The sequence below is a fragment of the Hemicordylus capensis genome, chromosome 3, assembly GCF_027244095.1.
Source record: "Hemicordylus capensis ecotype Gifberg chromosome 3, rHemCap1.1.pri, whole genome shotgun sequence".
Taxonomy (NCBI): Eukaryota; Metazoa; Chordata; class Lepidosauria; order Squamata; family Cordylidae; genus Hemicordylus; species Hemicordylus capensis.
The window spans coordinates 265,528,739-265,542,209 of NC_069659.1; positions in this window are offsets into that span (position 1 = coordinate 265,528,739).

Sequence of the window (13,471 nt, forward strand, 5' to 3'; positions counted from 1 at the left end):
GGGAAATTAGCTCAGAAAGAACAGCTTCATGTCAGATTTAATTTGTGCAAAGTTGTGGACTCAGGAAATGACTGGACTGATACAGGGTTTAAGTTTCAAAATCAAAAGAGAGTATTTATTATAGGGAGGAGTACAGTGGAAAGAAAGGTGTGGTTAAAGCAATATTATTACTAAAAAATATGTTCAACTGCAACGAGGTGTTTTAGCTTAAAGTCCTCATTGTATAAGTCCCAGACAGGCAAGAGAAAGAGGCTTTTTAGAGAGGGAGGTGGTTGGATTTAACAACAAATATTTATATACCACTTTTCAACAAAAGTTTCCAAAGTGGTTTACATAGAGAAATAATAAACAAACAAACAAAATCCCTATCTCCCTAAGGGCTCACAGTCTAAAAGAAACATAAGATAGACACCAGCAACAGTCACTGGAGATACTGTGCTGGGGGTGGATAGGGCCAGTTACTTTAAGAAAGGGGAAGAGAGAGAGAATTGGGCCCAGCAAGGGGCAAACATTCATATCACCTGATCTGGATGAAGGGATCCCAATGCTCCTGGAACCACTGAAGGACCTTGTTCCTCCAGGACAGCTTGGGCAAAGGTGGGTGCAAGAAGGTTGAAGGTTGAGAGAGATGAATCCATGAAGGTGCTTCCTCTGTGGAACCAGCTTCCTATGTTAGCAAGGAAGAGTAGGCAGATCAGGCTCAGCAAGAAACACAATTTGAAGGCTGGCACAAAGAACTGAACATAGCCTGGTGTCATATGGACAGTAAATTGCCCAAACAGCAGCTGGTGACTCCAAGGTATTGGGTACGCATAGAGCACGTTGGATTATGAAATTGGGACTTCTTATACCAAAAACATATCCTGGGAGCACATTCCAAATGACCTTTCTTGTTGTATAGGTGTGTTGGGTGGATCCGGCAAGGATTCCATTGTTGCTGATCTTTCTTCCTGATTGTAAAAATGTGGGAATTGTCAAGGTATGCCAAGGCTTTTGTCATGAAAACAGAATGCAAAGACAGGAGAAGAACAAATCTGCATGGATGAAAGGTCCAATAATCCAATCAGTACTTTTAATGGGTGCATCTCTTAAGTTTTTATCACTGACTCAACCTCTTTTGTGAGGGGGGAGATTTACCTCCACAAGCCTTGTCTGTGTTCTTCCTGCTGTGTTAATTGGTGCATTAGCTGGCTGTTATCCTTTGTCAAAGGAGAGGATGGGGAGGCAGTTCATTCTGAGTGCAAAGTGGCCTTGGCAAAGAGTTAACGTGCTTTTAGTTAACTTCTGAGGTCTACTTAGAGTATCCCAGCGTAGGGAAGGTGTGCATTTGCTCCCCATTCCAAATTGCTTGTTAGGAGCCAAATCTAGGGGTGACTGGCCCACTCTTGCTAAGTGACCTGTCCCTATGTACCATAAATGGGGAGCTCACAATGCTGTGAGGCTCCTGAGCATGTCATGAGTGAGATCTCCAAGCCTGGAGACTCAAACACAAACAATCAGGCTCATGAGAACGAGCAGAAAAGGCATTGCTAGCAACAACCTTGAACTGGGAAGAGCTCAGTTTAGAAACAAATTGCAGCTTGGGGGGATTTTCAATGGATGAATGGCATGGGGGTAGTGTCAGATACCCTTCCCATGTGCCACACTCCCCGTGAACCACAGTTTCAGCCCTCCAAGAAAGAACAAGCTTGAGAGAGACTGTATGCTTAGTATATTATCTACTTTGTGCTTAAGTCTTAGTCACCTTTGCTTAAAAATCACATACCAGGGACTCTTGAATTAAATTCTCCTTGCAGTTACCAGTTGTCTATTCTGTCACTATATGGTTGATGTTCCTGTCCTATTTCATATAACCGTTTAGGAGACAATAACCTCTGTGTACAACATCCAGGCTAACAATGCACTGGTGTAATGACACTGCACTGGTACTATGGAGGAGGGGCAGTTTCCCTCCATTTCTGCTTCCCTCTGAAGCATTCTGTGACTCCTGAAAATATGTCCCTGAGGGTTGCACAACCTCAGGGACATATTGTCAGGTGTCACAGTGGGCTTCAGAGGGAAAGGGAGATAGACAAAAATCACCCCTCCTGGTAGCACCAGAGGCGTGTTAGCAGCACCAGCACTGAACTGGACTACAAAACCTGCTCAGATAGAGCTGGCAGTCACGTTTCAGTTTTTAGATTTCTGTTTTGGTACTAAATATTAATAGGACCATTATTTTAGCCACTGATCAATCTAGTACAATTTCCTATTCAGAATTCACTTTTCCTTATAACAATATCACTTTCATTCATTTTAGGGCAATTCCATGATTCAGAATACAAATTTATACAGATGTAATTATAATGTTCAGTGTAATGCCAACTCAAAATCTAGGCCTGTCCTTGAAGCACTGCATGTCCCTGAATAGATGCAGTTCAGAATTATAGTTAATTTTTGGAACCCTGCAGGAGCCTTGAAAGGTGGTACACATTTCTTACAGAAAGATCTTTACATGTGTATTTGAGTTGGCCAAATGCATCCTATGCCTGCATCCCCCACCCCACCAATTCATTCACAGGAGATTAATAAAGAATTTTCCCAGAGTAAATTGCCTCTATCTGTTACTGCACATATGGTTCATATGATGCCAAAGATCTATTTTCCTTTTCACTGAATATACCTTTTTGGACTTGTCGCAACTGCAGTCACTCAATTAATGCAAGCTAGAGACTCTGGATTAATTTGAGGATAAGAATGACAGTGCACTCATTGTATTTCGGAAAATAATAAAAGAGGAAGTCAGTACAGTTATCGCTTTCAGGAGATTAATGGGGCTACAGTATGTTTAATAATAACTAACCTACCAGGCAGAAAATTCATTCCTGGCAAAACTTAGTCTACACGGTTAAATGATATGTCTTTAACCAGTCAACTGGGGTCAGCTGATCTAATTTGGTAAAAGTATTTTAAAATCTCAATTCCCTTCACTTTTTATTCTCTTGGGAATTGTTCTGAAGATTATACTCCTGGAAAATGACAGTGTTTTTTAAAAAAAAATCTTCTGTGTGAATATACATTCCAGGGGTAGGTACAGGTATACTTTGTAATGTACCCTATATCAACAAAGCAATTGGGTTTTTTTAACTAAGCATACAAGCTAGGTTAAAAGGAGGACTACACACCAAAAAGTCAATAACATACTTTAAATGCCATAGAACAGCAATTCTGCAGATATGAAAAATTTGCATAAATGCAAATATTCTGCAGACATGACAATCAACACAAAGACTACTCCCGGTGGCATCTTTCCATGCTCTTGGCTAGGTTCATATGAATCTGCCTTTTCCTAAACCAGTCCATTGTTCCATCTGCCTGCTCCATGAGAGCCATTCTGCAGACAGAAGTCTCTCTCAGCTGCTCAAGATCCTCCTCACCGGACTGTTCAGGAAATGAACCTGCATCCTTTCCTTTGCAGAGTATGTGCTTTACCACTAAACTTTGACAGTTCCTGGACCTTCCATGGCTGGAGAGACCAACTGTAACCTTCTGGAGTAAATACAATTCTATAAAACATAGAGAAGGAATCTGAGTATGTTTGACCGTGACCTATGCACCTAGCAGAGGGAGTTCTTTGAAGTCTCGCCTCAACCAGCATCTGAGGAGGCTGCTGAGAATGAATGAGACTTGCTCCCAAGATAGATCTGAAAAGAAGAAAGTGTCTTTTCTTGAGAAAGGCTTTTTGCTGATGGGATTTGGGCCACAACATTTCTAGTATTGGGAAGCAATCTGCTGTCATGCACTATAGCTTGAGGTTTTCTGAGAGCTGCCAGAAAGGAGGCAATAAATAAAGGTACATAAAGATATCTGTGCTTACCACTATTATTTGCATTTTAATGAACTTACATTAGCATCAAATATAAGCAATGGGACACACTTAACTTCCACTACTCTGTTCTTTATGCAGACTTCAGCACCTAATAAATTAATTTGTCATCTGCCTTTCAACTCATTTGGTCTCATGGACCTGGACAAGTAATCCAAAATGTAGCACAACCAATCCTGTAAGTCTATCATGATCCATTGATCTGCTTACGTCTTCTCTCTCTTCTGTATTCAGACATTCCAGCTCTCACCTAGAGTTAGTCACCCAACTAATGGTCTCAGAACTGTTAAGGATCACGTGAACCTTGTAGTCCCCACCACCACCACCACAAGTCTGAGGGACTCTAACACCAAGCCCGAGACCAAGTCTGTCAGCTCCATAAGGGACGCCGTGGGGCAGTGGGGTGATCAGTAAAGTCCCAGTGGTGTCATGGTGGAATATACTTATACCACCTTAATCAAGGTTGTAGTCTGTCTTCCAACTCATTTGGTCTCATGGACCTGGATAAGTCCATTTATACCACCTTAATCAAGGTGGTATAACAGAAAGGTATGCAGATCACATCAAGTAGTCCTAGGAAGCTTGAAATCTAAAGCTTTCCGGAAAATCCCTAAAGTACTCCTTCTATTTCTGAATACTTTAATGGCATAGCTCAGCTTGTCAAACTTTCTGCTTCAGACTCTTGTGCTAGGTGTGCTACAAAACTGCAATAAGTTTAACTGCTAATGGTGGCTGACATCCTGACGAACAAAGGATGCCAGGACAAAGTCTGGAGCTTGTGTTCCAGATTAGTGTTGTGCCACCACAAGCATGCATGTTCCACAGTTGTGCAAAACTCATCTGGCAAACCTAATTTGTTTTAAAGAGAACTTCTGCACAAGAGCACTATGGTTCAATTCTGCAAATCCCCCCTTTTAGCACAACTATGTGATCTTTTTGCACTAGTACAACTTGGCTTGTTGTGCAAGTGCTTCATTAGTCGAGTTGTCAGCCACTGTTATTGGAGGGGGGGAAATAATATTCATGCAGAGATCATTGGAGACTTGGAATTAGCTATCATCACACACAGTGATATGGATTTTCTGGGTGGGAAATCCATCAAAAGATTTCCCCATTTGCCTAACAAGAAATTTCCCAGTGCTCTAAGTAGATTGTGAGCTGATCTAGCATGTCATCTACAGTGGGGTGGAGTGGAAAAATTTCCATGGAAAAAGTGGGTATTGGGAAAATTTCCACTTCACATCCCTGATGACACAAAAAATAAATATTTAATTAACTAAAAGTATTTAGCCAAAATGGCCAAAGTAAATCAATTCTATGCACTGCAAGCACGCAGCAGTGTTTTAGACTATTGGAAAGGGAAAGAAGATATATATATTTAAAAAAACAACCCTGCCATTGACAAGTCAAATAGTCCACATCAGTATAGTTAAGATTCACTATTCCTAACATTTGTCCAGTTCAATAACTGGTAATCTTGGGGTACTTTTAAAAGTCTGAACAGCATTAAAGGTTAAAGTGACTCATGCATTAGCCTGACACTTAAGCACAGTTCTTATATACAAAACTGTATTAATTTCATTCAGTGCTGTTTCATACATTACCAAGTACTGAGGACTGTTCCATACATTACCATGGAGTGATGTTTCCTGTTTGGCAGGTTTTGCTGTAACGGGGAAATGAACTCATGGATCTTGCCACAAGGGAGGTTCATGAGGCCTTACATTACTGTAGAAGCATGAGTCACTAATGCAGGAAGCTGCTCCAAGGCCCACAGTACCTATCCATATATAGTTCCTATGAGCATTGCTGCATTATTTTTTATCGAGAAGAGATGACTGAAGACTGTTTTGTATTTCCCCAAAGAGCAGTGTTTTCAGTTCTCTGGGTTTTGTTGGAATGGGGGAATAAATGAATGCATCTTGTCAGGAAGAAGATCCATGAGCCCTCCATACAGTAGACTCATGAGTTACTCATGCAGGAAGCAGCTCTAAGGCCCACAGCTTTTCAGTTCTTATTTCTGGACTTAGATTGTAGCACAATGTGGTGAAGTTCTTATTGGAAACAGTACAGAAGTGACCTTTAGTGTGCTGAAGGAGTGAGCAGCAGAACTGTCAGTGATGGACATCACCATTGGTCAGTTTACTTCATTCATGCATGCATGCATCCTTTCATTCATGCATCCTTTCATTCTAAAGATTAAAACCAACTCAAAGTGGCTAACAATTAAATAAGTAAAAAATACTAAAGGCTACATTATCACAATCACAAGGATCCTGGTTAAAAGGTTAATCAGGATCAGCTAGCCCTCTGGAGCTGATTCAGTCCTAGTGATCTCTCATAGTTAAATGCTGGTTAACTGGAATAGTTAGACCAGGATTCTGCATTCTCACAATCAGCTCCATGTTGCTTGATGATCCCAATTAACTTTTCAACCAAGTTCCTTGTGATTGTGAGACTGCAGCCTAAATATGGCAATAAACACACCAAAAGTACAAAAATAACAGCTATTTTGCTGCAGCAGGTTAAAAAAACACAGGGAATATATTCAGCATTTTCCCAAATCCAGTGAGTCATATATGTTACATAGGAAGCTGTCTTATATCAAGTTAGATAATCTAACTCAGTGTTGTCTACACTGCCTGGCAGCAGCTCTCTAAGTTTCAGACATACTGAAACTGTAGGGTCTTTCCCAACTGCACCTGGAAATGCATGGGATTGAATTTGGAACTGGAACCTTCTACTTGCAAAGCAAGTGATCTGCCACTGATTTATAGCCACTTTGTGCAACTTTGCAAACGATTAGACTGGGAACAACATAACCTATACAATTTGGGGTGTACTTAAAGGTCTGGCTTTCTTAATGTTATAGCTAGAGGGCAGCATCCAGACTAATTTAGCCATGCCTAGTTCCCACTGAAATGAATGTAACTTAAGTTAGTCGTGATAAACTTCTCATTGATTTCAGAGGTATGTGGTCATGACTAACAAGCTCTAGATGCTGCCAAAAACTTCTTTCCTAAGCTTCAAGTACTAATCCAAAGTTCATTTAGTTAGTCAACACACACACACACACACACACACACACCCTGAAAGGACTCTGCCAGTACATCTTTCATCAGAGTAATGAAGGAAGCTTTGGCCGATAATCAACATTAGCATGAATGTGTGAACCAATTGCAAGATTACCAATGGTTTCTGTCCTGAGGTGAAACTAAGATTCCATCCTTGGCGTGGGTTATAATCACGCTAATGATAGTTATAAACTTTTAAACCTCGTTTCAAATGATTGTGTGAACCAGGCTGTTGAATGATGTTGTCTTAATCTGCACTAACTGATCCTAAATTCACTAACTTATTATAAAAGGAAGCTCCATACTATTGGCACACACTTGTATCTCATTATGCTGGGGGCTCAATTCATGTGCAGATTCAGGGATTTCATAAAAGCCTTCAGCCTATGGAATTCAATCAAACCTAGGTATAATGAAGAATGTGATTATGAACAGTAAAAAACTGAAATAAAGAAGTTTGCCATCAGGAGAGGAATTGATTTTATTCCCACAGAGTAATCAAATGAAGCTTCTCATTCCTTAACCTTCAGAAGAAAAGCAAGTCTGCTTCATGCTCATTTGCTAGACAAATGAGGGGGAAATCATTCAGGGTCTGAAACCTTATTTGTTTGTTTTTTTTTAAATTCTGTTGGGTGTGAAACCATTTTTCTGATGGTTTAAGTCTTTTCCTACCTTGACATTAGCACATTGTAGACAGTGGACATGCCTGGCATTGTTAAGGCATGATCAACACCCCGCTTTTATTGTTCCTTCCAAACAGAGTGCTCATCTATCATCAGTGATCAGCAGGCACTGCAGACATATAGTTACCATAATGAGGTGTCCAGAGCAGAAAAACTATAAATGTGAAGGTTTAAAAGTGTGTCATTAATCAACAGCTTCTTCATAAACTGTCCTGAGAGTTCATTAACTGAACAAATAGACTATCCCCTACAAACTTGAATGTTGTTTATAAGCTGATGTGAATAAATAAATTAATGCCACATTTTTTGTTTTAACAGTCATTAGAGGTGTAAACTATTATTTTCTTACAAAGGAGGAGGGAGTAGAAAGGTCTTAAAGAAAGATTAGTCACAGTACTTTCACTAGGAGTACACCTATGGAGTTCTAATTTGATATTGGCCTTATTCACATGTAACGTGAAACCACAGTTAAATGGGACAGAGGCTGGAAGTCCTCTGAATGTGTCCAAATGCATGAAATCTCAGTTTCACGGCAAAAGCGACCCGTAGTTTCCCTTGCCAAACTCCAGTTTGAACCTTTGGTTTGTAGTGAGTTTTGTCGCTCCAACCTAAGGCTTGGTGGTGGCAGCGTTACGTCTGAACACAGGTGCTGCTATAACCACAGTTTCGTGCTGTTTCTGGAAATGAAAATAATAAAGAGGGTGGCCAAGACCCACCCAGGAACAGGCTGCATGCCTGCCATGCTTCTGGAAAGCGGCCTCTCTGAGCACTTGCCCATCCACTGTCTGAGCTACTCAAACCATTGCCTGGCAACAGGGATGCTACCGCATCCCATCCCAAGCTTCTAAGCCTGTCAAATGGAAAAGTCAAATGGGGGAATGCCCTCTTCCCACGCTGTCCCTTGTTCCCTACTCTTGGCAATCAGAAGAGACAGGGACAGACTGGCAAGATGGGCACGATGTGTTTTGCTCTCCAAAAATGAATTGATAAAGAAGTATGTTCACAAACAAATGCAGTTGTGATGGCACCATAAAGCGGACAACCCAGTTACATAATTGGGAAGATAACGTATGGCAAGGCAGTGATACCCATGGTCGGGTTTAAAAGGCATCCCACCCAGGAATTCTTGAATGGCTCTGCTGTTTGGGGGGCCCAGCCCCTTCCTCTTTGGTTAATGCATGTGGTCCCTAGGCTTACTCATGAGAAGAACTGTACAGCAGGAGTAGCATTGCATTTATTTGTTATATTTCTATTTGTTGAGTGACATGGGAGATTCCTACTCTGTGATGATGATGGATGCTGCTCCTGAGTAGACCATTCTCTCATAAAAGTGGAAGGCCATGGGGATACCGATTCACAACTCATGAGAAGAACTGTGAGAAGAAGGGACAGGGGGAACAAGCAAAATCACTCATAATGTACTTCTCCCATGGACCACTCTCTCATGAGAGTGTTAGACCATGGAGACATGCATGCAGGCCAGACCTTCATGCAGATGCCACCCAGCCTGGTCGCTCGGCACAAGCAATCCACAGCCATGAGTACCACAGCAACACCTCTCCATGTATTGGTGACTACCATGAAGAAGCAGTCCAAGCAGATCTTTTGCCAGTCTGGCTGTCCATTGGAACATATCCATCTTTTTTTTAACCTGGAATAGCAAGCCCACTCTACTGGGGTCACTGATAATCGGGGCTCCCCTCTCCTGCGATTCCTCATGGCAGATGATCTGCATACACCACAACATGGGTCCAAACCTGGGAAATTTGAAAAAGAGGGAGGACTATTCCCTCTCCTGGTTTTTCCCCAGCCAGTCCATCTGGGACCACCTGGACATATGAAGAGGCCACGGGGTGCTGGGCTGCAGTTGGATGAACATCTGCAATGCGATTCATGGTTTTAAAAATTAACCGCGGGTTCAGCAAAATCCGGTTTCACGTTACATGTAAATGAGGCCATCTTGTTCTCCCCCATTCAAAATTAAGCACCTGGCTATCCACTTCTGAACCAAGATGTAGACTAGATAGCCTTGTTCTGTTCTATCATGAGTACTTGAATTTTTTAAAATACTTGTTTTTATATCTACAGGGCATAGGGGTGTACACGGAACTGTTCTGGGTGGTTCGGTTCAAATTTGTACTGCACTCAAACCAGTTTGGCCTGGTTCGACCTGGTTCAGGATGCTCGTAAAGGGAAATCCAGTAAGGATTCCCCTTTACAAGCAAAGGGGGATCCCTAACAAGTAAAAGGGGGTTGAAAGGGGGGATTGGGTGAGAGGTGGCAGCAGTGGCAGTAGTGGCTCCTCGATGGCAGTGGGCCAGTGGCAGCTTCTTTAGGCCCCACTGGCACCCCCCTCATCAGCAGGGGCTAGTCTCCAGTTCTGGCCTCCGTGCATGCATGGAGGCTGGAATGGTTCCCATCAGCCCGCACTGATCGGGGAGGGGGAGTCCAGCAGCGCCTAGAGAAGCTGCCACCGGCCTGCCGCCATGAAAGAGTTGCCACTGCCACCACTACAGGCAAGGTGCCCTCTTGTCCACCCTCCCTGCCCACCTTTTCAGCCCCTCTTTAGCTGTTAGGGATCTCCCTTTGCTTGTAAAGTGGAATCCTTACCAGATTCTCCTTTACAGGCATCTTGAACCAGGCCAAACTAGTTCGATCCAAACCAGGCCTGGTTCAGTTCAAACTCGGACTGTCCCCCTTTTGGGGAGACTGGTCCGGTTTGAGCTCAAGACTGTCGAACCGGTCCAGTTGGAATCAAACCAGGTTCAATTCCATCTAGTTCTGCACACCCCTAACAAAACATGACCACATGGTAGATTTCCACATAACCAGGTCAACTCATAAATTCTGCTACAGAAGTCTAATGAAGCACAGGAGAGCTGGTCTTGTGGTCAACCATTAATTGTCCTCTTTGCTAAGCAAGGTCTGCCTTGATTTGCATTTGGATGGGTGAATATATGTGAGGTATGTAAGATATTCCCCTTAGGGGAGGGGGCCATGGCTCACTGGAAGAGCATCCTAGGTTTACCTCCTGGCATCTCCAGGTAGGGCTGGTAAAGACTGAAACTTTGGAAAGCCTGAAACTTTGGAAAGCCGCTGCCAGCCAGGGCAGTCAGTACTGAGCTAGATGGACCAATCGCCTGACTAGTTATAAAGCAGCTTTTTAAGTTCCTAGATTCCACAGGGGCTAAGACTGAGCTGTGAACCAGGAAGAACATATTTCCAGTCATCCATGAACTTACTAGGTGGCCTTACTCAATCTACTCTCTTAGTCCCTGTTCCGCATCTGCCATATAGGGACAATAATTTTGAGCTACCATAGAAGCTTGTATTACTAAAATAATTTATATGGTGTCCTTTGGACACACTATATGTTATCTAAATGCTCACTGTTAATAATATTAACTGCTTTGTGTGGCTGGCAGCTGCACTCCAAGGTTTCAGGCATAGGTTTTTCCCAGCCCCCTTGTCTGAGATCATTCAGCAGAATGTGACAAAACAGTGTGTGCTCGACTGATGAGCTGTGGCCCTTCCTGTACTCCAAATCAGAAAGGCAGGCAGCAAGAAAGTATATCTCACAATAGACATGCAATGATACTTTATAGCTGTTTGGATCAGTAGAGACAAGAATAAGCTGAAAAGTAAGTTTCATTTTAGTGCATTGGCAGGCTTATATGGGAGAAGACAATCCTTAAGTGTCCAGCCAGACCTCCCTCTTTGCCCTGAAGGCTAGCCTGCAAGGGCTTAGCAATTTTGACCTCAGTTAGGAAATGGGAGGGAGTTGAGCATCACCCTGGTCCTCTTCCTTTCCTGGCTGGTCGGTCCTTGCATTTGCCTCTCTCCGGAGGCCACAGACACTCCCTACAAGCCAACATTTCAAGCCTAGCTGGCCCCTTATATGCCTCGTCACAGGCCACGAACCTCCCACTCCTCCATATTGGGTCAATGCCCTCCTTTATTTCCGATAAGCTCTCATCCCTTTCAGCTGTTTTGGGGGTAATCCCTGGACCTCCCTCCTCCCTCTCGAGCCCCCTCCCTTCAGGCAGCACACCAATGACATCATCTGGGTGCACCTCCCTAACAAGCCTTCCCCACGGCTGCCTGGCCTTCGCTGGCTCCGCAGCTGGAGCTCCTGGCTGCTTCGGCCTGTCTTGGTCCTTGAGAGCTTGATTCTCACCTCTCAGTGGAGCCTTCTCCCTCTCTCTCCAGCCATTGCCCATCCTGGGCTCTGTGGAGAGCCCTATGGACCCATCCCTGGAGGTAAGGCTGGCTGGCTGCACGGGACACTAAGGTATCCCAGACCAAAGCTGTTTAGGGCTTTAAAGGTCACAAGCAGCACAAAATAAACACTCTGATTCAGCATCAATAGTTAATGTTAACATATGCCATTTCAGGGCATGTCACTTAGAGTTCCAAACAACTTGTGAATTGCTCCTATCGTCTTCAAAACTAAAGTTCAATCTACATTTTCAGCTGGGCTGAAATTACCAATAGAGTGTATGCAAAATTGGCCAGCTGACTAGACTGAATTCAACTTGGATAAAACTCTTCTTTCATTAGGAAATGAAGCTCTGAAGGTTGGAATTAGGACTGTATACAGAATCAGTGAATCAATTCAGAATCTACTTCAGTGCTTCTAAGGGACTCCGATTCAATACACATTAGCCTTTGTTTTGAAACTATTTTGGACCATTGCATTCAGATCCAAAGCTTTGGTCCATGCTTTTGAAGTGCTACATTCTGGAAAGGTTGGAAGGGAAGGAGATAATCCCCACAGTGTTTATTCAAAAACACCTTCAGAGACGAGAAATGCACCCTGGAAATTGGAGGAACGGGGAGGAAGCGCAACCCATGGGGACCCCTAGAGTCAGAAGGTGCCTCGTGAGGGCTTGCTCCCACTCCCTGATATCCTGGGTACAGCCTGTTGCAAACTCTGCTTTTTCTGCAGGCTCCCAGAAGCCTCTCTGCTTATGTCTGAGACTGCAGGCATATGAGTCTCTCTTTTGACATGCTCAGGAGCCTCACAATATCATGAGCTCTCTGTTTGCTGACACATGGGGACTAGTGACTTAGCAGGCAGTGGGACAGTCACCCCTAGATTTAACAGCTACCAAGCCAATTGCAAGGGGACTCACCTCGCTTCTTCCCTAATGCTGGGATGCCTGAGTAGACTCTCAAAGTTAATTCACAAGAGTTAACTCTCCGTTCAAGGCCTCTCTGCACGATTGACCTTCCTTTGGTCTACCTCCCCTCTATAGATGCCTCAAACAAGCTAGAAACCAATTACCTCAGCAGGGAAGCCAGTTAAGGATCTGCAATGCAGCTTCCCTCTCTATCAGTAAGAGCTAAGTGGATGATAGAAACTTCAAGGTGCACTCATTAAAATTCTGATTAGTTCACTGGGTCCTTCCTTCCTCCTGATACAGTGTTTGCACGTTCATTCATTCTATCTGCATTAAAAAGTGCTATTGCCCAATTCAGATCATTGTGTTGTAGTGCAGCACAGCAAACCTAAACAATGGAATTTTTTCAGATTCTCTGGAACCACCCTATTCAAGAAAGGAAGGCAGCAGGAATGTCGCTTCAGGACACAGTCTGGACTATAACAGTCTCTGGCTCCTTAAGGCAGTGTGCTCCATCTGGAGTTCCATTTGGCCTACAGTGGGCTCTGTGTGTTCCTTTGCGACCCACACATACCTTGGATTTGCCAGCAGCTTGGGCGATCTGCTGCTGACACACCATCACACCAGGCTGTGTCCACCTAGGAATTCACACAATTAGGACTTTAAGGTAAAATGCCTCTTTGGAGTTGAACATACCTTTAATAGGATTGCTTTAACCACGCATTT